The sequence below is a fragment of the Eumetopias jubatus genome, unplaced genomic scaffold (genome assembly GCF_037043125.1).
Source record: "Eumetopias jubatus isolate StellerSeaLion01/CBP00866 unplaced genomic scaffold, mEumJub1_p1.0 scaffold_1, whole genome shotgun sequence".
NCBI lineage: Eukaryota > Metazoa > Chordata > Mammalia > Carnivora > Otariidae > Eumetopias > Eumetopias jubatus.
In genome coordinates this window covers 181,098,633-181,124,691 of record NW_028274807.1, presented here as the reverse complement: position 1 = coordinate 181,124,691, position 26,059 = coordinate 181,098,633, and positions in this window count along the sequence as shown.

Here is a 26,059-nt window from a genome sequence, read left to right as displayed (position 1 = left end):
GCTGCTTGTTACCCAAGATGTTTAGCCCAAGACATACAGTCTATCAGCATACCTAGACCTATCTCATTTTTGTTAGTATCTGAAAGGCATCCAGTTCTATCGATGTACAGGTCTCCCCCACTATCTGACAGCAGAGCATCCTTTGAAATATTTTGTAAGCGGGAGTGGCGTAAAGTGAAGGAGCAATTACCATTAATTTATACAGAAAAATCTTGAGCATTCCCAGACCCCGAAAATAACTTCTTAGGCTTTTCTAATACCTTAGGACACATCTTGCTAACAGATGAGCAAAATAAATGGAGATAAAGCACAGATGCTTGCCAACGCAGTTCAAAGTGTTGGCAGCTGGATGCTGAGATGCTGAGTGTGTTTCCCAGGGAAGGAGCTCGGTTGGTGGGGTCTCCTCTCCCTAGGCAGGACGTGCTGCCTCTGTAAGGGTTCCCTGCAAAACAAACAACATGGTTTTCACTTTTCAAGCAAAAGTGAAAATCCTCTTCAGATTTCATTTGATTTGCAAAAACAAGTACTAACGTAGGTCTTCCATGAAAGCAAAGTGGCATAAAGCAAACTTTCAGAAAGTGGGAATGCCTGGATCATAGTTTCTTGAGCAGCCACTTATTAGTGGACGTTTAAGATGTTTCCAGCATTCTGTCAACAGATACTTGAGAATATATACCTACACACACAATATATTCTTGTATATCCATCTTTGGACAGATATATGAATATGTTTTGGGGGATAAACTTCCAGGAGTGAAACTGCTGGGTCAAAGGATATTTTTATACATTTTTAATAACATCAAACATTGTTGAAGGCCTTCACATGAGGATGATTGTGTTATTGTAATTATCGATTGAGAATATAAATAATGAAAAAGTTTTAACGACTCTATTTGTAACAACTCTTTATGGTCACTAAGTGAAAATGTAAGTCTTGCTGAACTTAGAAAACTGGGAAAATAAATATAAACTTACAAAAAAGCCAACCACCAAATCACTTACGATTCTCTTACCCACAGTGGTAGAATTATATCCACTCATTGTTTTTTTGTCCAGTTTTGCGAGTGTTTTTAAAAAGGATTATTATCAATTAGCAATACCATCATAGCTAGAAGTAGGGGCCATTAAACGTATGTCTTGAATTCTGAATATATGGGATTTTCTACTTATATTTTTGATTTCCAATTTAATTGCTATTGGTAAGAGAACATACTCTGTATGTTTTCAGTGCTTTCCAGTTTGCTAGGACTTGCTTCATGGACCACTGTATGTTCAGTTGTGGTTGCATTTCTGTGTGTCTTTGAGGAGTATTGTCTCTACTTTTGAGCAGCATTCTTTGTACTTGCTTTGAATTGGGTTTGCTAGTTGTGCTATTCAAATATACAACCTTATTGATTTTATTTGTCCATAACAGAGAAAGGTATGTTAAAATTTCCTACTATGATTTGGATTTGTCTATTTCTTCTTATAATTCTGTCATTTTTTGCTTCACGTTGAGGCTCAGTTTTTAGGCATATATAAATTTAGAATACTTGTATTTCCTGGTGAGTTACATATTGATTATTAAAATTGTTCCTCCTCAACTCTAGTAGCATTTTTGACTTAAATTTGTTTTTTGTTATTCCACAGCTTCCCTTTTGTTAGTTTATATGGCATAAAATTTTCTTCTCTTTAAAATATTTTGCTTTTAACCTATCCCTTGTAAACAGCTTGTAGTGGATTTTGTTTTTTAACCTAGTCAAATAGTCTTTGTCATTTAAATACAGGATTTAGTACATTTATACTTAATGTAATTATTGATCTATTACAGAATGTTATTTGTCTAGCCTGTTCTTCTTTTCTTTTATTTTTTTATAGTATAATTTTGGATTAAAGAGTTCTTAATCCTCTCATATTTTTCTCTAGGAGTTTGAAAGTTTTATTGACATTCTTCTGTTATTTGTATGGGTTATTACATCCATTCTTGACTTACCAAAGTCAACCATTAGTATTTTTAACTTGCTTATGGATAATTTGAGGACTTTAATGCTAGTCACTTTAATGCTATTTATCCCCTACAGATTAATATGACATTGTGCACTTTAATTTTATACATGAGAAAAGCAAACAAAACATTAGAGTTGTTGTTTTGTGTATTTAATATCCATTTTGACATGTCCACCTATTTACCATTTTTGCTGCTTTTCAGTCTTTTCTGCATCTCTGTTGTTTCATCTGGGATAATCTTTCTTCTACTTAAAGGACCCTTTTTAATATATTCTTCAGTGAGCATCTGCTGGTGACAAATTCTTTTAGTCTTTTAGAATGAAAATGTCTATTTTGCCTTCATTGGGAATTAATTTTCTTAATTTGCCAGTTTGACAAGTGATAATGGTATCATACTGCTTTAATTTGCATATATTTTATATATTTACTACCTATTCTCTTTCTTCTCCTAGGTATTTAATTTCTTTATAAAGTTAAAAGCATTTTTTTTTTTTTTCAGGAGACGAGGAGAGGCTAAATTATTCACATAATTGAGGTGAAGGCAGTATGATCTATGTTTTCGGTAACATATCTGCTCATTTTGCAGGTGTGTCCCTGCACACACAAAGACACAGTGATCTGTCCAAGAGCTGTCTCTAGTTAATAAATTAACTCTTCATATGGACAAGTCCATTATTAATGACATCAAGACTTTTAAACCATTCTTGACAGTCACTCTTATTTCACATGGCAAACTCCTGGACCAACTTTTCCACAACTGTGTGACACGTTGGGCATTTCTTTCTCTCCCGCCGTGGTGTTTCAGAAGAGGTACTCTTTCTTCTGAAGTTGTTTTGGAGTGAAGAAATAATCTTAGGTCAATAAAAACTCACTCATTCAACCAGGTATTTGATTTTGAGGACTTACATGAAAAGTTGTGTTCGTTCCCTGATCCTTCCTGCCTCCATTTAAGCTATGTATTTTTGAGTAACAGAGCACCCTCAAACTTAGTGACTTGAAACAATTATGACTTATTATCCTTCCCAATATTTGCATCAGGAATTCTGGTAGAGCTCATCTGGGCAGTTCTTCTGTTCCATATGGGTGGGCTGGGCTGGGCTGGAATGTACAAGAAGATGTTACTGCTTGTCTGGCATTTCAGTTCTGTGCTTTTCCACGTGTCCTTTCTTTCTCTGTGTGTGTCTTCTCATTTACTATTCTGGCCTAAACTTCTTGAGAGCTTGACATCTGGCTTCCTATGTTGAAAGTGAGGCTCTTGAAAGGTCTCTTGAAGACCTTGAACAAAGCCAGCAGAGTGTCACTTCCATTTATCACTGGTCATACCAGATCACAGTACAGGCCCAGATTCAGAGGAAGGGAAACTGAATCTACCTCTTGGTCACTGGAGTGGCATGCGTGTACAGGGACGGAAGGAACTGATGGAAGCCATCTTTGGATACTATTCACTACTCTCTGTTAGCAAGTATTTCATATTTCTTTTCTGAAGACCAGAACACATTGCTTCTTTCAAACTTGTATTTATTTTAAAGCATAAATTAGAACATGAGTCGCGCATATGCTTACCCACTTGGTCCTTTCCTTATTGACTAAAGATAGAACAGACTTGTTCTAAACAGGCTGCAGTTAATGCAAAGTATGTAGGCCACCCCTATAGAAGCTTGCTTTATAATCAAGAATTCATGTAATGTTTTAGTTTTTCATTTGCTTCAGCCCTCCTGGTATTAGCCAATAAAAGAATTATAGTTTTAATAACTAGTTGACACAGCTGATTTTATCGATTTTAATAAATAATCAAACATGCCTAAAAGCAAAAACATCAAACAAATTATTTAAATCCCTAAAACCTTGCCTGTGCTAATCACAAAACTCAGTTAAATGACTAAGATAAGAACAGATTAGTGTCATTAGGCATAAAAAAGAACACGTACCAATTACAGAATATAAGTCTTATCAGTTTGCTTAATAAAAACCTGAAATGCTAAACGAGCACTGCGCTCATACACATTTGTGGAATACTTCAGCCTCTTGGTTTAAATCGTCATCCAAAGGAAACCAATAACCACAGCAAATGGAGGAGCAAGAGAATATCGATTGAGTGCCTGCCCTCTCTTCCTTGTGTCCTCTCTTTTGTTACTTGGATGAGCCCTCTGAGGTTGACAAAGATGGAAACTGAGACCCACAGAGATGAAGCAAGGAGTTCAAGGACCTACAGCTACTGAGACATGGCAGTGGGATTCAAACCCAGGATTCAGTGCTTCACAAATTCCATATGGTTTCCCACTCCCCTGCTGTCTCTCAAAGGCAATACAGTTGTACCTGGGACATATGACTGGGGTCACTCTGGGGCCAATCTCTTCTAGTGTCTGTTGGTGCTCTCAACAGACAATGGAACAAGGGAAGGATGCTACTTACATGGATGTCATTCTCATGTCTTAGGGTTTCTGTTAAACCTCCCTGGCTCCCTTTTAATAACTTATTTATAATTTCATCCTATATAATCTCTCAGGAATAATTGGTTTCTGAGAAATGTATATAATACACTGGCTTTTACACTTTGTGGTGTTACTCAGGGGTTCTTATCCTTTTTTGGGCTTCGGCTTCTTTGGCAGTGTGGTAAAGTTTCCTCAAATCAGTGCTTCTAAATGCATACAAGAAAATACAAAAGAAGCCTATTTTATTGAGATATGGTTTAATTTAGGACCAGAATTTAAGTTAGCTCAAGTGAGAAGGGAAAACATGCCATGAGCGAAAATGAGCTTATTGGTGTAAAGAACTAGAAGCATTAGCACACTACGGCCCAGGGGCCAAATCTGGCCCATTACCTATTTTTGAGAAGTTTATTGGAACACCTTTACTTTCGTTTTTTTTTATTATCTTATGTTAATCACCATATATTACATTATTAGTTTTTGATGTAGTGTTCCATGATTCATTGTTTGCATATAACACCCTGTGCTCCATGCAGAACGTGCCCTCTTTAATACCCATCACCAGGCTAACCCATCCTCCCACCCCCCTCCCCTCTAGAACCCTCAGTTTGTTTTTCAGAGTCCATTGTCTCTCACGGTTCATCTCCCCCTCTGATTTTCCTCCTTCATTCTTCCCCTCCTGCTATCTTCTTCTTCTTCTTTTTTTTTTTTTTTTTAACATATAATGTATTATTTGTTTCAGAGGTACAGGTCTGTGATTCAACAGTCTTGCACAATTCACAGCGCTCACCATAGCACATACCCTCCCCAATGTCTATCACCCAGCCACCCCATCCCTCCCACTCCCCACCACTCCAGCAACCCTCAGTTTGTTTCCTGAGATTAAGAATTCCTCATATCAGTGAGGTCATATGATACAGTCTTTCTCTGATTGACTTTCACTCAGCATAATACCCTCCAGTTCCATCCACATCGTTGCAAATGGCAAGATTTCATTCCTTTTGATGGCTGCATAATATTCCATTGTATATATACACCACATCTTCTTCATTCATTCGTCTGTCAATGGACATCTTGGCTCTTTCCACAATTTGGCTATTCTGGACATTGCTCTATAAACATCGGGGTGCACATACCCCTTCAGATCCTTACGTTTGTATCTTTGGGGTAAATACCCAGTAGTACAATTGCTGGATCATATGATAGCTCTATTTTCAACTTTTTGAGGAACCTCCATATTGTTTTCCAGAGTGGCTGCACCAGCCTGCATTCCCACCAACAGTGTAGGAGTGTTCCCCTTTCTCTGCATCCCTGCCAACATCTGTCGTTTCCTGACTTGTTAATTTTAGCCATTCTGACTGGTGTGAGGTGGTATCTCATTGAAAAAAAAATTTGAATTAATCATCAGCAATAATGAATCAGGAGGTTCTGCAAGAATTCTGGATTCCAGGTTTCTTTTAAAAATTCAGAAGCTTTACCAATGCTGCCTGCATTCCCTCTCTTGCTCTATAAACATCGGGGTGCACATACCCCTTCGGATCCTTACATTTGTATCTTTGGGGTAAATACCCAGTAGTACAATTGCTGGATCATATGGTAGCTCTATTTTCAACTTTTTGAGGAACCTCCATATTATTTTCCAGAGTGGTTGCACCAGTTTGCATTCCCACCAACAGTGTAGGAGGGTTCCCCTTTCTCCACATCCCCGCCAACATCTGTCGTTTCCTGACTTGTTAATTTTAGCCATTCTCACTGGTGTGAGGTGGTATCTCATTGAGGTTTTGATTTGTATGTCCCTGATGCCAAGTGATGTTGAACACTTTTTCATGTGTCTGTTAGCCATTTGGATGTCTTCTTTGGAAAAATGTCTGTTCATGTCTTCTGCCCATTTCTTGATTGGATCATTTGTTCTTTGGGTGTTGAGTTTGATAAGTTCTTTATAGATTTTGGATACTAGCCCTTTATCTGATATGTCATTTGCAAATATCTTATCCCATTCTGTCAGTTGTCTTTTGGTTTTGTTGACTATTTCTTTTGTTGTACAAAAGCTTTTTATCTTGATGAGGTCCCAATAGTTCATTTTTGCCCTTGCTTCCCTTGCCTTTGGTGGTGTTTCTAGGAAGAAGTTGCTGTGGCTGAGATTGAAGAGGTTGCTGCCTGTAGGAACACCTTTACTTTCAATTATTTATGTATTGTCTATGACGGCTTTCTAAGGAGATAAAAAGGAAAAACAAAGAGTCTCCTATTTTCTTACGCAGAGAAATCCGCTTCTCCCTTGCTCGTCCTCTAAACTCCATTCCAGACCTCCTCTGAATGCCTAAGGGTTTGGCCAAAGCTTTCAAAGTACCTTCAGTTAAGGCCTGGCCAGTGACATTTTTAAATTTAGCCCAATATGTAGTTGGGGAGAGTTTTTTTTTTTTTTTTCTATTATTCATTTGAAATGTATATAATTTGTCTGTAATAATAACAAAAGTCTACTTTGGCTCACAACTGCTTTCATTTAATCTGAAATTCAAGGGAGTGAAGATATCTCAGAATTGCACGGGAGACTGAAATGAACATAGATTTAATTTTTTAATTTATTATAGAAGGGAAATCCATTGGTTACGAAGTGGCTGAAAAGAAAACTGTGGGTATTTCAGTTCCATTTCTCTAATAGCCAAGAAAACAAAGACTGGGAAAATCTGATAACACCCATTCAAACATGACCTGGGCAGGAATCCAAGAAAGCTAGCTATAAAACAAATAAATCACTTGCTATTTTAAAGCATGGAAAGCACAGTGATCTCAGACCTAAACAAGGAAATAATCATTATTCATCTTATGTTTTAAAACACAATTATTAAAGAGAGCTCTCTGGAAACTTACTCTGGAAGTAGCCGGTGAAATTAGTTCCACAGGGGCCTGCACCTGACAAACCACAACTGGCTGGCTCTGGGTTAAAAGGCAATGTGACCTTTGGCCCAGAAAAGTTGGGGATAATTGTGTGAATTATCTCCACCCCTTTGTCTGAGATCCCTCCCAGACAGCAGGACGGCTTCTGGTTCCACCCCAAGATCCTGAGCTGGAGTAGACAGTTGCTACTTCTCTGAAAGTATGAAGCTTCTAGAAGCAGTGTCTGTTGGCCTCTGGGGAAGCTGAAACTTCCTTTGCCTACTGTGGTAGCTAAATTAATGTCTCCTTAAAGATGTGCATATTCTAATCTTTAGAACCTGGGGGTATGTTACCTTACATGGTGAAAGGGACTTTGAAGATGTGATTAAGTTAAGGAACTTAAGATGGTACATTGGATGTCCGGATGGGCCCAGTGTCATCTCAGGTGTCCTTGTAAGTGAAGAAGAGAGGCCAGAGAGTCAGAGTCCAAGAGAGATTTGAAGATCTACACCACTGGCTTTGAAGACAGAGGAAGGGGAACATGAGCCAAGGAAGACAGCAGCCTATAGCAGGTAGAAAAGGCGAGGAAACAGATTCTCCCCTAGAGCCTCCAGAAGGAACACAGCTCTCCTGACCCATTTGAGTGACCCAGATGTGTGACATCCAGACTATAAGATAATACATTTGTGCCATTTTAAGCCACTGAGTTTGTGGTAATTTGTTAGAGCGATAATAGGAAACTAGTACATTTACTTGCCCCTTTCCTCTCTAACTATAGGAGTCTTGGTATGCCTCAGGCAAATCAGAAGACATGCATCAGATTACAGTTTAGAAGGTGCAACTTTGTGTGTGATATAGAGAAAAGCAGGGTTTTGTGTAGCAAATTTTCTGCTTCTTTAGTTTTAAGTGAAAAATTAAGATTTATTTGTTTTTTTTAGAAGCTCTGGTTTCTTATGTGGGTGGGATGGCATAAAGGTCCTGGGCCTATTCTATCTTGGAAGGAAGCACTGTTGTTCCTTTCTACCTACCTTAAAAGGCCAAGGAAAGAAGAGAGTAGATTGGCCAAGTTTGCACACTCTGGAGCGAGTCAATCTGGTTTGAAATATACTAACTGAGATTTTAGGCAAATAAGTTCACTTTGGTCTCTCCGTTTTTGAGTAAAGGATAATAGTATCCATCTGATGAATTGTTTACATAAAAACCTTTGAATGGTGCCTAGAACATGGTACATGTGATGATAAAGATGACGATGATGATTAGCTGTCTAGGTTTTGATTCTGACTCTCTTATTAGGTTTGTAATCTTGTACAGTGTTTTTTCCCCTGAGCAAATCTCAATTTGTTTTCATCTATAAAAAGAGAGAATAATAGTAACCACCTGAAATGTTGTTCTGAGAACTAAGATCATACATAAAGCATGTGGCACATAGTAACTGCTCAGTAAACCTGAGACACATTGTAATCAGTGGGGATCCAAGCAAAGGAAGCCAGGAGTCAATGCTTAAGCCTCCCTACGATGTAATCCTTCTTCATCTTCCTTTATTTGGCTTTTCCTTCCCTAACTTTCAGGATAATAAGATTAAAAGGACTAAGAAAGGCACCATTACATTCTCATTCCACAACCATGCACCTCGAAACTAGGGTCCTCAGCAATGAGTCAGGTGGGTGAGAAGACTATATAAACATGGCACATCTTGTGGAAAGTCAACTTTACTCAAAGGTAAATAATTTAACATATTTTTCTTTTAAAACAAACATGGATGTATTATGAAGGAGAATGCAAATTTTGCATGAATTTTTAAGAACAGGAGTGGATTATTCCGCCACTTTCTTATTGAAGCTTTAGAAACCCAACTCAAACTAGCTTAAGCAGAAAAGACATTCCTGCCACTGTAATTTGAAACTTTGGAGGGTTCCATTTCAGAGGTATGGCTGGGTCCAAGGGATCTAACATTGTCATCAGGAATCTTTACTTACCCATCTTTCAAGTCTGTTTTTCTCCAGATTTTATCCAGGGGACAGAGGAAATCTAATTGGCTAAAGTAACCTGCTTTCCAATGAGGGTAGAGTACCTGGGCCCTTATCTTGACATTCCCCCAAGATGTGGATGTGTCTAAAAAGAAAATAAAACACATTCTGGTAACTGAAGAAGGTGGAAAGAATTGCAAGCACAATCAACCCTCATCTACCATGAGGAGACTTTGGAGAGATTGCTTGCTTCTGAAGACCATGATCCCTAATTCCTCAGGTTATAAATGTATTCTGTGCTTAGACACATTTGCCTGATATCTAGGCAAAAAAAAAAAACTACCTTTCTCTGAGCCTACACGTTCCAGCCAAATCCAGATGTACCGGTTCTGCTCTGTGAGGTAGAGGTGGGAATGAACACACAGACTCTGACTACCTTCCCCATCGAGCCTGAAAAGGGGCCACTTATGGAGAGTATGTTCGATCGCCCTGACTTTCCTCCAAGCCCCAATGTAACTTCTGGCCTTGATCCTCAAGAGTCTACCCTGGAGTTTGAGGAAAAGACTTTTTCATAGAAGTCAAGTGTGTGATTTTGTGTGAGTTGTCCATTTCTCTATATCTCTTAAGGACTTGTGGCTTCAGTTGGAGATCCAGAGCTCTGTGTCCTTAAACATCATACCCACATTACTAAGAATGGTCCTCCATTAAGTAGATAATACAGACTTGGGTTTCTGAATCTATGCAAGACAAAAGAAGCAAATCAAGATGAAAACCATCTTGGGACTTGCCAGTGCATTTTGCCCAAGTGTTTAGGAGACCACTAATCCCATGAAATGCTCTGTGTTGGATGATCAAGGAAGTGCCTCTCTGGGGAGCTTATATTCCATACTAGCACATTAAAGGCTCTGAGAAGTCTTGCAATAAGGGAGCCTGGTTGGCTTTGTCTGACTAGCCTTTCTCACACTGATTAACACCTTGTATAACAATTATTCAAATTTGGAACACTTGGTGAGAAAATGCTGCCTCAAGTCCAGGAACTGGAGGCTCTGGAAGTTCTCGCTTGGCTCCTCAGTTATAGGCAAGGGATATCCAAAGACTGGTGCCCTGTGTGCAACACAGTCACACCCAAGCTGGTGTTTCTACTGTGTCAAGGCACTGAGCTGAGCACCAGTTGTGAGTATGATTATGTGATTAGGCAAATCCCTGGGTGAATCTTGGAGAAATAAACACTTGGGCATAATACATTTGGGTCTAATAGAAGTTATCTTTTTATCCTTTCTTTTAATGCTATGATGTTTATATTCCTCCCAAATTCATGTTTAAGCCAAACTTTCAAGGTGATGGTATTGCTGGGGTGGGGAAGGGGCACTTTGGGAAGCATTTAGGTTTATGAGGGTAGAGCCCTCATTAATGAGCTTAGTACCTTTACAAAAGAGACCGCACAGAGCTCCCTTGTCCCTTTTGCCATTTGAAGACACAGCTGGAAGGCAGTGAACCAGGAAGTGAGTTGTCAGCAGACACCACATCTTCCAGCACCTTGATCTTGGACTTGCCAGCCTCCAGGACCGTGGGAGATCAATTTCTGTTAGAAGCCAGCCTGTCTACAGTGTTTTGTTATCGCAGCCCCAAACCATGGTGTCTGTCATAGCCGCAAATGAGTCCAGTCAGGCCTGGCCACAGCAAAGTTGTCAAAGAGTGGTATTTATCTCCCACTTTCCCTGATCCCTGCTGCGTGGGACCCAGCGCGTTCTGCTGCTTCCTCTGTGCACTTCTCTCCCTCTCTCTCCACTGGCTAATTGGAAGACTGATGATAATATCATCATCATCATCCCCGTAGCAGCTACTGTTGATGGAGCTCCTACAATTCACGAGGCACCATGCAGAGGAAGCCCTCCCCAACTTTAGGAAACGTGTTGTTATAGAAACATACATTGTTACTTACCAGTAAAAGGATTCAGATTCTAAGGTTGAAGCAAGTTTGTGTGTTCCACAGAGTGAGATAATGAGGGAGCCAAGTTTTGAAAGAGTTGGTAATAGCCAGCGAAATGTTTTTCCCTCCTAGTTAAGAATGTTTGCCTGTCAGAATTTGCGTTCTGGAGATTATGATGCCCTCGCTTCGAGGAGGGTGCTAAAAGTGGAAATTTTATGTTTCGTGGGAAATGACTTCAGAGATCTTTCTCTTTTCACCACATTGTCTATTCCTGGAAAGAATTGCCTCTGTGTGTGTGTGTGTGTGTGTGTCTGTGTGTGTGTGTGTGTGTGTGATTGTGTGTGTGTGTGTGTGTAAGGCCAGGAAGGGAAGAGAGGACCCGAGGAGACTTGACGTATATAGGAGGCTACAAAAACACTTTGCCTGCTATTATAATTAGTATAATGAGTTTTCATTTTCAGTTAAAAATGACATAATTTTTGTATTGGATTTTCTTTTATTTTTGTTCAATATGCTTACTTTTCAAGAGAGAAGCTGGCATCTGGCCTTTCAGTCTTGTTAACCTTTTGCCGTTTTTATAATCATTCACCCCATTTTTACAAATTTTAGTCTATAAAAATGACGAGATTTACCAACTTATAAAATAAAACATCTGGCAAAAATAAAGAAATGGCAAAATGCTAAAAGAGTAGTCAAGAAAAACATAGCTTGTTTAAATGATGCCAAATGGATGTCTACTTTACCTGATTATAATTTTTTACTTTTCCAAAACTCCCTTTGATTTTCTGTAATTAATTGTCATTAAGGATCCAAACCATTTTTTAGTGCAACACCTCAAAGGATTTCTCAGGTTGTGGTGATATTAACAGGGGAAAAAGTCAGCATTATTATATATTTTATTATTTCGGGATTGTTTTCAAGCCACTGGTGTAATTGGCCTGTAGCCTGTTCCAATTAATAAAGTTTTTAAATGCATTTCTACAGATCTGTTTTTTGGAAGCAAAAATCTTGACTTAAAAAACTTGCTCGCAGCAGAGGCTTATTGCTATGCATGGATAAAGCCTGGGAGCCATTTCTGTTTTAATAATTATTTTCAAAGAAATCTGTGAAATCTTCGTCAACACTTTTAAAGAAGTAGTCCTTATCAAGGAGAAGAAAGACTTTGAGATCTAAACCTGTGTTAACCACCCTGGTAGGTGACAGAGTCTCGTGTCGCCTGCTGAGAAGTAGTTTTGTGGAAGGCAACGTATTAACAAGAAGGGACTTTTGTTTTTGCCAACCTAAATACTTTCTTTTTCTAGTAATCTCTTGTCCTTGAGTTGAGGCTGGAATATACGGAGATTTTCTACACACTCATTCTCTACGGAGACTCAGAGGATACAAATGATATTATGGCCCCCAAATGTACATTTGATTTCATTAAGGAATTATGTGGTATGATACCCAGTACAGAAGGGAGACAATGGATTATTTCTAAAAATCCCTCGTGGTGGGTTTCTTTTCTTTCTTTCTTTTTTTTTTTTTGGTGGGTTTCTTTGTTGTTTGTTGTTTGATATTGTTGTTCGTTATTGTTGTTGTTGTTCTTTTGGTCTTTCAGTTGGGAACATTTATGGGGCTAATTTCATTTCTCATTGCAAAATTTATGTAGTGCTCTGGCTTGCATCATAAATTACAAAGGCAATTCTAATGGACCAGATGAGGTCCCTTTGGACTTAAGCATCTCACCATTTCACTTTGTCTTCCCAGGTGGTTTCTCCAGAATATCATTAAAGAATTCAATGACTCTGACTAAATTTGGTGCACAACAAAATGGTAGCTGCCATCGTTTTCAAATTCAAGAGCTTCTGTCATTGTAAATAATTTTTCCTTTTTTTATTCTGGGGATGGAGGGGCGATTGCATGGATACATTTCTTGTGAAGAAAAAGCTGAGTGGGGCACCTGGGTGGCTCAGTTGGTTAAGTGTCTGAGTCTTGATTTTAGCTCAGATCAGGACTGATCTCAGTCCTGGGGTGGAGCACTGTGTTGGGCTCCGTGCTCAGTGGGGAGGAGTCTGCTTGATTCTCTCTCTCCTTCTCCCTCCTATACCTCCCCCCATCCAGGCATGAGCACATGTGCAGGTGCTCTCTCTCTCTCTCTCTCTCTCTCAAATAAATACATCTTAAAAAAAAAAAAGCTGGGTGGGGTGACTATCGTCATGTGATTGCCCCAAATTCAGAAAATGGTTAGAGGAAAACAAAACAAAACAAAATGATTAGAGGAATTGAATCCAAACTCCCTCTTAATGTGATGTTGCCCTAGATTCTAAAACATCTTGTTATGACATCAGAATTGCAAAACCTTAACTAATTTCATATTCTCTCTCCTGAAGTTGCCTCCTAAAACATTATTCATTACAGTGGAAACTACCAAAATAATTTCCAGTCTCCAAGGCTAAGAATCTTCCAATAATTTTTTCTTTTTCTTTATTCCTCATAGTCATGGCTCTCCTCTTGGGTAGCTGTTTGTCATCACAGGCACCGTTGACAATTCACATCTGGGAGGCAGTGTTCATAGTACATAAAAATTTGAATCCTGATCTGCTACACCCTCTTCTCGTGCTTCTTCTGAACTTGGTCCTGTCAGTGGCTCGCAGTTGTCCACCGTCACGAACTGAGCTACATCTGACCTCACTTTCCTTTCTGCCTGTCTCAACCTAAATTTCTCATCCAGCTTTGGTCTATCCCTTGTTCCAGATCTGCCTCAATCACTAACAGGTCCAAATCCCACTCCTCAATGTCCATCTTGTTTTGTCCCCTAGATTGGCAGCTCTTTGATTCAAAGAACAATGTCCCATATCTCTTCTGTTTTCCTGCAATGCCTGGCACAGGTCTAGACATATAGTAAGTACTTAATATTAAATGAGTATCTGATCAATGGAATCATGACATGCTTTCCTGGCTGTATTGATATACCATGGTATAAAACAGTAGTTTACTATGATTTTTCATGTCCTAGCCTCTTTGTTTTTCAAAGTCACCTCTTCTATCTGCCCCGAATTAAAAATTAGCCATTCTCATTGAATATAGAAGCTAGGAGATATTACACAAGCATCTCAAAAATAATAGTAAAATTAGGTGCTGTTTATCAACAAGTTACCATATGCCATCAGACGAAATGGAAGTTGGAGAAAGTGAGATGCTTGAATAAATGCACAGAGCTAGAAAGCAGCCCAGCCTCTGATGCCAGAGGACCACTCAAATATCACACTCTGCTGCCTCCCAGCTGAATTTTGCTTTGTCCTGATTTCTGTCGTTCTCCACAGGTTCCATTGGGGACGAGGCAAAGGAAATCAGCAGAATGCTCTTTTGTTGGCTGCAACTTTTACTCCAAACCTCAGTGTACAACTCTGCCACTTAGGTTGATCCCAATAGGAGGCTGGTTTTTTTCCAGAAATGAGAGCCTCCACCTGACCATCTGTTTCCTCCTATCCCATGCAAATCGGGGGTCTTAACACTGATGGCAAAGAAAGATACCGAGGAAAAGGAGTGAGAGAAGCAGATAATTATAGAACATTTGACTCCTGGGGTCTGTGGAGGAGTTGGTGGGAGAAGGTGAGAGAAAGATGACCTGTGTCTGTTGTGGTCATGTGCTTGTCCCATTTCCAGGGAAAGGGGTGAAGGGGCTGAAAGAGGCAGTGAGATTCCCGCAGAGACCACCACGGGCTAATCCCCAGTTAGGTGCAGAGGGCATGTTATTTTAAAATGAAATCGGCTAAACTCCGTAACGTTTGAGGATTTCTGGGTGGGGTCATGTTTTGAGGCATGCTCGCTTAAAAGAGTCTGGAGGAAAAGGTATCTTGGAATAAATACAGTGGTTGTATGTTAATACTGGGCATCCTGTTGCTTTTTTATTTAATTTGCTCACAACTCCTTAAATCAGAAGTCCTGTTCTCAGAAAGAACTTGGAAGAGAAAACAGAAAACAGGAAGAACAAGTCAGGATGATGGAAGTGGTGAGCAGCGAAGGTTTCATAACTCCTAACAGTGCAAAAGGAGGAAATAATTTTGGAAAATTATTCAATGACACAATGATATGTTCCTTAATTAAATATTTTATTTTGCCAAGGTTCTGAAATTCATGGAAGGAAATAATGTCACTAGAAGATGGTATTCAGCGCTGCTCTGCAGGTGTTGAATATATTCTCTCTCAACTTCTGAGGATAAGATTTCTGATTTAAGATAGTTGTTAGCTCATTAAATATAAAACAATTTGAAGCTCAGCAATTTATTTCTTTTATCCATGTCTTTTTCATTCCTTCCTCCCTTCTGCTCCTCTCTCAGTCTCTCTGACTTGTCTGCATTTCTTTCCACCTCTATGTTTCTTTTCCACCAAAATCAAGATTTCCTGGTAGTTTAGTAAATCTGTAACAAATAACATGGGGACATGCCCCAGCAGAGACGAAAAGATGATGGAGCATAGCAGCAACTCTGATCACCACAGACGAGTGGTCTAGACAGTCTAGGGCTTTTTTTTTTTCTTTTTTTTTCCCTCCCTCCACAACATCCTGTGGGAGGAAAGTAGTTGGTTTGTTACGGTCAGATAATATGATGATCTTATAGCAGGCTGAGAGACCGGAGAGCCCCAAGTCTCTTTCGAGATTCATGGTGGTGGGCATGGAGTTGAAGAAACTGGTGGTGCCTTCTGAGTTCACCACACTCAGATGCTGAGCTGATTGGTGTGTCAACACAGTTACAGGAAATACACTAATTGGACGTAATTGTGAGATGGTGCATGCCTGGCATTTTATCCTCTCGATCTTTTCTTCTTCTCTTAGCATGAGGAATGTCGATAAACTCCAGTTAAGGAAACATGGGCTGATGGGACAGGGTAGCAATTTGGACAGTGGCATCCCTTGGCGCTCTCTCTCAGAGGCACAGTGCTGAAAATGGGAAAATAGGGCCAGTGCTCAAACTGTGCTGGGAAGTTTGTAAAACAGGCCTTCTGTGCCCTTTTTTTTTTTTTTTTTTAAAGATTTATTTGTTTATTTGAGAGAGAGAGACAGAGACAGAGACAGAGAGCATGAGCAGGGGGAGGAACAGAGAGAAAGGGAGAAGCAGACTCCCCGAGGAGCAGGGAGCCTACCATGCAGCTGGATCCCAGGACCCTGAGATCATGACCTGAGCCAAAGGTAGCCACTTAACTGGCTAAGCCACCCAGGCGCCCCCACTCTGTACCCATTTTAAGAAACAACGTCTGTGGCCCTGAAGTTTCCTCTAGCATGCATGAATTGGGCCATTGAAGCATTTTCATTTGCCATATCTTCTTGGAGGTTGAATGTTCATAATGATTTATTTCAGTAGTTAGTTAAAATATTTGCATCCTATTTAGGCAAAGTAATGGAGAGGACAGTATTCTGGACTTTGAAGAATGAAAATGAGGGAATTGAGCTTTGGAAAAAATGTATTATCAGCCATGTAGAAAGCTAGAATTTGGTATAGACTAATTAATTGTGACTCAATTTTGGTTCTAATACCCTTGAAGACACCAGACGTTAATATCTTCTCTCTCCTTTGGAGAATCTAGTGAAAAATTTAAGTGAGTGAGAGGTGGACTAAATTAGAGTTTTCTTGAAAGCCATGATTGAAATTTATCAAGCTCATGTGAGGTTATCCCTCAATGTACCAACCCACTAATTTTAGAAACCTTCCTTCTTTGTCCTGAAAAATCAGTTTAATGTCATGAATAATTTTTTTTTTTTTTAAGTCAGGGAAGTTGTAAAGATTGTTATGTGTTCCAGGGTTGGTTGAAAATAGCAAATGCTGGTTTATTTCAGAGTAACACTACCAAGGTGGATCTATACATTTATTCTCTTACACCAGATCTATTCTTAGACCCATTTGTCCCCAGATGTTGCCATCTTTGGAGCCATACATCATCAGAGTGAGGTATTCTTATAATGTATTGCACTAATACATTGTGCAAAGGACAGCAGTGATGATAAATTTCTTAAATGATGGTGCTGTCTAAGGCTAATGACTCTAAGAGCAAATGCAAGGTAATGCAGTGATTTCTCTTCAGGCCCCAGCAAAGAATACAGAAGACATCTCAAAACCATTTTCACATGGGGGTAATACTGAAATAGACAGTATTTCAATGCCTTTGTAACAGGCACTTAGGCAGTATTAAGGAAAATGTAAATGGCCTTGCATTTTTCAGTGAAAACTGATTTAATGCTTTCCCTCATGGGAGTTAAGGTGGATTTTGTTTGTTTGTTTGTTTGTTTGTTTGTTGGGTTTTCTTTTTGTTTTACACATCTCTCACCTGGTGTTTGTTTCTCTGTGTGGATATCATGCTGCCTTGAATATGCAGAGTTTACTCTGAGCTCTTTACTTTGAGCAAGACTGATGTTCTCATGGTTGCAGTCAGAAGGATGGACTCACTGGCACAATGTGTGGCTGGAGACTCTAGTTCTGGCCAAAGGTATGTGGGTGGGCGGCCAATTCCTGTATGTGCCACAGAGTTGTGTCACATCCATGCCCAGAAATTGTGTGGTCATTCATTAGTTCTCAAACGCCCAAATCGAGAAATTGAGAGGCAAAATGAAACACCGGAATGTTTGGGTGGAAGTCATTCCTTTGGTAAGTGTGGTGTTTTCTCTTTGTGCTAAAGAAAGCAAAAACTGCAACCGAATCATTTCTTAATACTTGGGGGTGAAGCCTCTCCACATAGCATCATTCCCATTCTTTGGGCGTAACCAAAATAAGATGTATCTAGTGTTTTTCCAAGGAAAGAAATGGTAAGTCCAAATATCCACACAACAGAGCTTCTCCCTTGAAATAATGATAGAAATCATCACTGAAATGTCCGGGGTATGGTGGGCCACTGCTCTGGGGGCTTCTGTGCTTTGTCCCACTGAATCGGGGTAGGCAGAATTTTTAGGCCTATATTACAGATGAGCAATTTAGGCTTGGAGGAGGTAAGTCACTTGCTCAGGGTGACAGTAGAACTGGTGTTTGGACCATCTGACTCCTGATGACACGATCTAAACTATTAAACTATATTGCAGGTTCATGTGTTTTAAAATGAGTCCTATGTCTCCCTCCATACCACAACGTGAGAATGTGGGCATCACATAATAGACTGGTTTTGAAAATAATAATTTCTTTGCACAATTTATTGACTTTTACCAGACGATAATACATTTAATTCACCCAATTTTCCTGCCAAACATATGCACAAGAAGAGTCAACTCTACCCTTTTTAGCTAGGTGTCATATCAAACTTAGAGGGTTTTTTTTTTTCATAATCTTTTTTTTAAGATTTTATTTATTTATTTGAGAGTGAGCGAGAGAGAGAGAGAGAGAGAGAAAACAAGCAGGGAGAGTGGAAAAAGGGAGAGAGAGAAGCAGGCTCCCCAACAAGCAGGGATCCCGACACGGGGCTCCATCCTAGGACCCTGGAATCACGACCTGAGCTGAAGGCAGATGCTTAACAGTCTGAGCCACCCAGGTACCCCACAAACTTAGAGGGTTTTTAAAAATGTCATTATTCTTAGCCTTTAAACAATGGATAAGACCAATGTGAAATCTTTTCTTTGTCTAATGTACCTTCAAAATTCTCTCCTCTCAGGTAAGAGCTAGAATAGTGGCTCTAAACTTCCCATTCTTCCAGAAGGCAGCATTGTATTTTTACTAATTATACCTTAATTTAGTGATGAAAATGGTTATGTATTGAGTTAGGTCCTTTGAAGTAGTGATTTTAATTTCTCCTAATATTTGGTTGAAATCCTGGCTCTTTACTGTTTTCTTGTGGATTACATTAGAAATCATTTTTTTAAATGTGCTGATTACCTGATAGTTTTCACTTCTAGAATTGTTTTCTTGAATTCATATTTATTCCAGCTTGCTCAGTGCTGAGGAAAGAATCCAATTGTAATGATCTTTCTGAATGAGCTTAATTTTGGTCCACACTCTATGGAATATTTATCTTGTGTGAGTGCCAATAAGAGGGAAATGGGATGACAATATAGTTTTACTTGATTTTTTTTTTAAAGATTTTATTTATTTATTTGACAGAGAGAGACAGCAATAGAGGGAACACAAGCATGGGGAGTGGGAGAGGGAGAAGCAGGCTTCCCACGGAGCAGGGAGCCCAATGCGGAGCTCGATCCCGGGACCCGGGGATCATGACCTGAGCTGAAGGCAGACGCTTAACAACTGAGCCACCCAGGCACCCCTACTTGATATTTTTGCTAATAAATTTGAACAGATGTGACAAGAAAAATTAATGATGCAATAGTTATCACTTGTAAGCTCTTAGTTTTATACACAAAGCAAGTGTTTTATAAAGCTTTTATAAAATTTAAGAAATTGTTTACTTACTATCTTAATCAGATTTTCCTTTCTGGAGCTTAAGTGATTGAAAGACTGGAACCAGCCTATAACTTTAGCTTTATTCTTTATCAATTTTCTTTAAGATGGAAAGATACCACAGGCTACCTTCATAGACTGTATCAAGCAACTAGTTCTGATGGGTGATTATCTTGCTTTACTTTCTACAAAGATAACCAGAGAAGATATTAATGTACCTCACCATTGCCCTAAGAAAAGACAGCTAATATATTCAGAATAGAACTGTTTGTTGAGTCCTGACCATCTGCTACCCATTGTACTAAGTGATTCTACATTATTATCTCATTTGTTTCTTACAGCAATACCTTGAAGTGGTTATTAACAACCTCATTTTACAAATAAGGAAACTAAAGATGAAATATTTTAAGTAGGCTCATCAGCTTATAAATATGTTTTTTGTCTAACACCAAAACCCATGATGATATTGTTTGATATTACCAACTTTTTGGTAATGTTTCAGAAAGTTCAGCTAAAGATAATAATGGCACAAACTCTTGTCACTTTTTGCTTTGTTTTGCAATGCACATTATATTTGATTATATATATTTTGTTATATATTTTTTATATATATTTTTATTTATATATTTTATTATATATATTTTTAAATTTTGTTTATTTGAGGAGAGCGAGCACGAGCAGCGGAGTGGGGCAGAGGGAGATGGAACAGAGCAGGGAGCTGGACTCGGTGCTCAGTCCCAGGACCTTGAGATCATGACAGGAGCCGAAGGCAGATGCTTAACTCACTGAGTCACCCAGGTACCCCTCATTTATTATGTTTTAAATGTTTTATTAATAAAAACATTTTAGATGTTTTAACAAAAATGTTCTCAGTCATTAATACATTAAAGTCACAGATTTTAAAATGTTTTGGTGTTTGTCTTATAAGGGTAATGCAAAGGATTGTATAAAGCAGCGATTAAGTCTTTTTCTTCATGCTTTCTACCCCTACCACCTACACCTGGCCTCCTGGTGTCTCTTCCCCAAGCAAGTCACAAAGCATTATTAAGAGCTGCTTTCTTCCCCCACCCCCCCTCTTTCTCACCGCCCCCAGCATTATTGAGATAAAATTGACATAGTATCTTCTGTAAGTTTAGGCTGTACAGTATGATGATTTGATGCAGGTGTATATTGCGAAATGATTACCACAATGAGGTTAGCTAGCATCTCCATCACGTGGCATAATTACTATTTTTGTGTGTATGATGAAAACATTTAAATCTACTTTACTAAGAACTTCCAAGTATATAATACAGCATTTTTAGCTCTAGTCATCAGGTTGTACATTATTAGATCACCAGAACTTAATCATATTATAACTGGAAGTTTATACCCTTTGACAAACATCTCCCTATTTTCCCCACCCCCCAGCCCCTGGCAAATACCATTCTACTCCCTGTTTCTATGACTTCAGCTTTTTCAGATTCATCACATATAAGTGAGATCATATGGTATTTGTCTTTCTCTGACTTATTTTACTTAGCATAATGCTCTTGAGGTCCATCCATGTTGTTGCAAATGGCAGGATTTCCTTGTTTTTATGGCTGAATAATATTCCATCATTTATATATACATCATATTTTCTTTATCCACTCATCTGCTAGTGGACACTTACGTTGTTTCCATGACTTGACTATTGTGAATACTGCTGCAATGAACATGGGGGTGCAGATATCTCTTCAAGATAGTTATTTCACTTCCTTCAGATAGAAACTCAGAAGTGGGATTGCTTCTGGTAGTTCCATATTTAATTTTTGAGGAACCTCTATACTGTGTTCCAGAGTAGCTGTACCAATTTACATGCCCACCAACCGTGCACAAGTCTTTTTCTCCATGTCCTTGCCAACATTTGTTATCTCTTGGCTTTTGGATACTAGCCATTCTAACAGGTGGGAGGTGCTATCTGATCGTGGTTTTGGTTTGCATTTCCCTGATGAAGAGTGATGTGGAGCACTTTTTATGTACCTGTTTGAGCCACAGGCTTCATAATCTCTTCATTTATGGAAGGTCTGACCATAAATTGCCTGAACTATTTTTTTATAACAACTTCTATTTTTATGGTTTTCTGGGGTTTTTTTTGTTGTTGTTGTTCTGTTTTGCCTGGTAAAGTTTTCAAAGGAAAATGCCATACTCAAGATGAAGTTTGAGGTAGCTTAGATGTTTTCATTATTTTTTCTAGGTCTAGGGAATATATACCTTAATCTTAAAAAACTAATTCTGTCTGCAGAATCTCTTAGCTAATAATTGAAAATGGATTGAATTCAACTGGGCTGTAGAGTCAGCTAAATGCAGAAGTTGGGACTTATTATTTTGAAAGATACCACCATTTGTAACTTGTAGGCCCAGAATTCTAGAACATGTTTTGTTCATTAGTGAAATTATCCAATATGGTTAAAAGTCACTGCTAATGGAGTCATTCCTGAGCCCTCCTGAGCTCAAGAGCACTACAGCAGGTGGATCCAAAGAAACTGACCCTTACCTTGAAGTGACAATGTGAGGCAATACTCTTTCTCTAGCTCATGTGTAGCATGGTATGTTTAGATGTGGAGTTAAATAATAATAGGATCTTTAGGAGTACCTGGGTGGCTCAGTCATTTAAGGGTCCGACTCTTGATTTTGGCTCAGGTCATGATCTGAGAGTTGTGAGATCAAGGCCTGTGTCGGGCTCCGAGCTGGGCATGAAGCCTGCTTGACATCCTCTCTCTTCCTCATCCTCTGCCTGCCCGCCCGCCCCCCCCCCCACACGCATTCTCTCTCTCTCTCAAAAAAGTCGAAGAAATAGTATTTTTAATATTTGAATTTTTCAAAATCAGGGATCTGAACAAAATTGGCAAATACCATGCTAAAAATCCCATGTTTTGTGCCATGTCAAAGATCATTTCTTTTTGTGGAGTGTGTGAGATTTATCAAATTGTTTTCTAGTGCTTAATTTTTATAACTGACCCACTAGGACTAAATTCAGACATGTAGGAGAAACCCTTAAATATACGGCCAGTTGATTTTCAACAAAGATGCAAGGCTATTCAATGGGAAAAGGACAGTCTTTTCAACATATGATGCTGGGACAAGGGTATGTACATGCAGAAGAGTGAAGTTGGACTTACTTTAAATCAGGTACAAGAATTAGCTCAAAATGGAATTGAAAGCAGGAACTGCTTTCAAGGCACTGGAATTCTATTTTAAATTTACAGAAATTTGGGAACATGATTCTTTTAGGGAGGTGCACTGCTCCCTGGGATTAGGATGAGACCATTATTGTGATCAGCCAATTAACATTTCCAGGCCGCCCCTCTGAACAACCACCTGTCTTTGTATTGAATTTATGTCAGGGGACATCAAGCAAACAGGAAAAGAAGAGTAGAGAAAAAAAATCTTCAAATTAATTTGAATAAGGTTGGAATAGAAAAAAAATATATAGCCACTTAAATTATTTTAAAGCTCACTTTTTATCAATTGAGTTTACAGTAACAAAAATTTAAAAAAATATATCATAAAGATGTATTGAATATTGACTTTAACAATACGTATGTATACATTTTACATTCTTTCAGCCTGGAGGATTTTGCTCCCTCTGTCTCTGTTACTTATTACTTTTAAAATTACAAAGGACAAGAAGAAAACAACTTTACTATAGCATTTTGAACTGAGTCTAAATTATGTGGTTGTACATTTGACAGGGAGGACTACAGATCTTAAGCTTCATGTTAACGAATTGGTACTTTTATCTTTTTATCTGTGTTCAAACTATGTGGAATCAGACATTCAGTAAGATGGAGTGGCTTCAGAAAAACTTTCTTGGTTGATTCATTTAACAGGCATTTACGGAATTCAAGTATAGACCAACGGCTCCAACTAGCAGGACATGCCCTCTCAGAGCTCAGGATTGTGTGTGTGCGTGAGAGAGAGAGAGAGAGAGAGAGAGAGAGAGAGAGAACAATAAAGAGACAATCACAATACACTCTACTAGGTGCTGTCAGAAGACTAAGCCCTGGGGAGGGTTTCAGGGAGAACAATCTTTGGAGGGGTAGGGGAAAGCTTTGCAAAGCACGAGTAGCAGGTGCTTCTGGGAGCCATTCACCACCTCTTCTTTCCCCATCTCTAATTCGGTTGCCAGGAAGGGGCTAGCTCTGACCCACTGACGGTGAGAGTGGGTGCATCTCAGCCTTTCTGACCGAGAACTTTCTCTGATGCCTGGGGACCTGGGCCTATAGTGCTGAACTGCCCAGGTAGTTGATGCCCCCAGGGGCCACCTCCCACTGATGGGGGAAATGACTGCCCACAGGCAGATTCCCAAGCGCTCCCCCTTTAAAGGAACACATTCTAAGAAACATTCTGTGTGTTTTTCAGATATCCTGGTGTTGCCTACAGCAACAACCTTGACACTGGAGCTTTTTTCACTGTGCCTTCTCTTTCTCAATCTTCCCACTTTGCCCTCCTGCCTCCTGCGATCACTTCCCAAACAAACCACCGGCATTCAAGCACTGGCTTTAGGCTCTGCTTTTGGAAGAACCCAAACAAAGACAGAATGTGGCAGTTGAGCTGGGAGATGAATGATGTGGGTAGGAGTTAGCTGAGGTTGTGTGTGGGCCAAGGGGCAAGGTATCTTCCACCTGGGTGGAGCAGCTGCTCAAGTCACCAAGGATTGGGAGCGGTTCTGGGAGGCCTATAAAATGATAGATGTGTGGGGAGCAGTGAGAGGTCAGAATATTCTGGGCTAAGGGATCTGGGAAGGCAGAGAGGCTGTAGAGGTCTGCTGGGGTCAATCAAGAAAAGCCTTATTAGCATGAGAAGGATTTGGGACTGTCTCCGTCCATGAGGGCAGGTGACATGCTCAGTGGGGATGCCATGCTCAGAGGTGAGAGACAGGAAGCAGGAAGCAGGGAATTAGGAGGACTGTAATAGTCCAGGGGAGCGAGGATGGATGAGGGGGCTTCAGGTGTGAATGGGGAAGAGGTGACAGGGCAACATGGAGAAATGTAGAAGCAGCAGACCCTTGGTGATGACATGGAGGGCTGAAGGAGACCAAAGCTGAAGTGGTCATCTGGTGTTTGAGCTTGGCAGGTCAAGTGGATGATGGTGCCTCCATATGTAGAGACCTAGTCCCCAGTGTGACGGTATCAGGAAGTGAGGCCTTCGGGAGGTGATTTGTTCATGAGGGTAGAGCCCTCATGAATGGGGCTAGTGGCCTTACAGAAGAACTCCCAGACAGCTCTCCTGCCCTGTTCACCTGTGGGAATGCAGCCAGCAGATGGCCATCGATGACCCAGAAATGGCTTTCACCCGACACTCAGTCTTGCTGGTACCTTGATCTTGGTCTTCTCCACCTCGCAAACTGTGAGACATCAATGTTGTTCAACCCACACAGTCTATGTTATTTTTGCTATAGCAGCCCAAACGGACTAAGATACCTCCCTGATGTGGAGGGATGGGTTGTCAGGTAAATTTAACAAAGTTGTTGAGTTCAGAAGCGTGGAGGGATTTGAATGCCGTATTAAGACATTTGGTTAAATGAACTTGACATTCCATGTTGGGGTTCTTAGAGATGAGAAAAAAAGATCAGAGAATAGGACTTAGAAAGTTTAAAACACTAATCTATTTGCTATGCAGAGAGAAAGAGAGAGAGAGAGAGAGATGGAAGCTGAAGAGAGAAGGAGAAAGGTCAAGCAAGGAGATGATCTCATGTGAAGTCTAGCTTCATTCTGGTCCATAGAGTCATTCAAACTGAGCCCTTTGAATCCTGGATTAACCAGTCACTGGCCAACTGGATGGGGAGGGCTGGGGGTAACCTTCCGTGATGGCTAATTTGGAGAATGTTTTTGAATGAGATTAACATCTGAATCCATGAATTTTGAGCAAAGTAGATTAGATTGCTCTTCATAATGTGGGTTGGCTGTATGCAATCAGTTGAAGGACTGAATACAGCCACAACAAAAATTCCAGTCTCCCAAGCAAGAGAGAATTCTTCAGCAGATTGCCTCTAGACTTCATCTACACCATTGTCTCTCTTGGGTCTCTGCCTGCCAGCCTTCAGGCTGAAACTGCACCTTCAGCGATCCTGGGCCCACACTGCAGACTTAGTCTTGCTAGCCTCCATAACTGTGTAAGCCAGTTCCTTGTAATAAAAATTTCTTCTATATACACATTCTATTTGTTCTATTTCCCTGGAGAATGTTGACTAACACACCTCCTAGAGGTCTCTGTCTCAGAGGGTGTGGCTCACATCTGCCAAGGGCAAGGTCTCTGCAAATGTCACAGGTCTAAGCAGCCGCTGGTGGCTGGATGCATCCGAGGGGCAAGGGGTTCTTGATGGAGCACCAATTTGGACAGCCCTTTTATGGAGTGCTTGGAGAATGATGTGGGAATAAATAGCAAATTAAATTTATTTAGCAGCAAGTTAAGTTTATGGCCCTTCACAAATCCCTCCTCAATACTTTGTGAATTCTTGCTGGGCTCCTTTTAGCGACATTTATTTGTGTGGCAGCACGG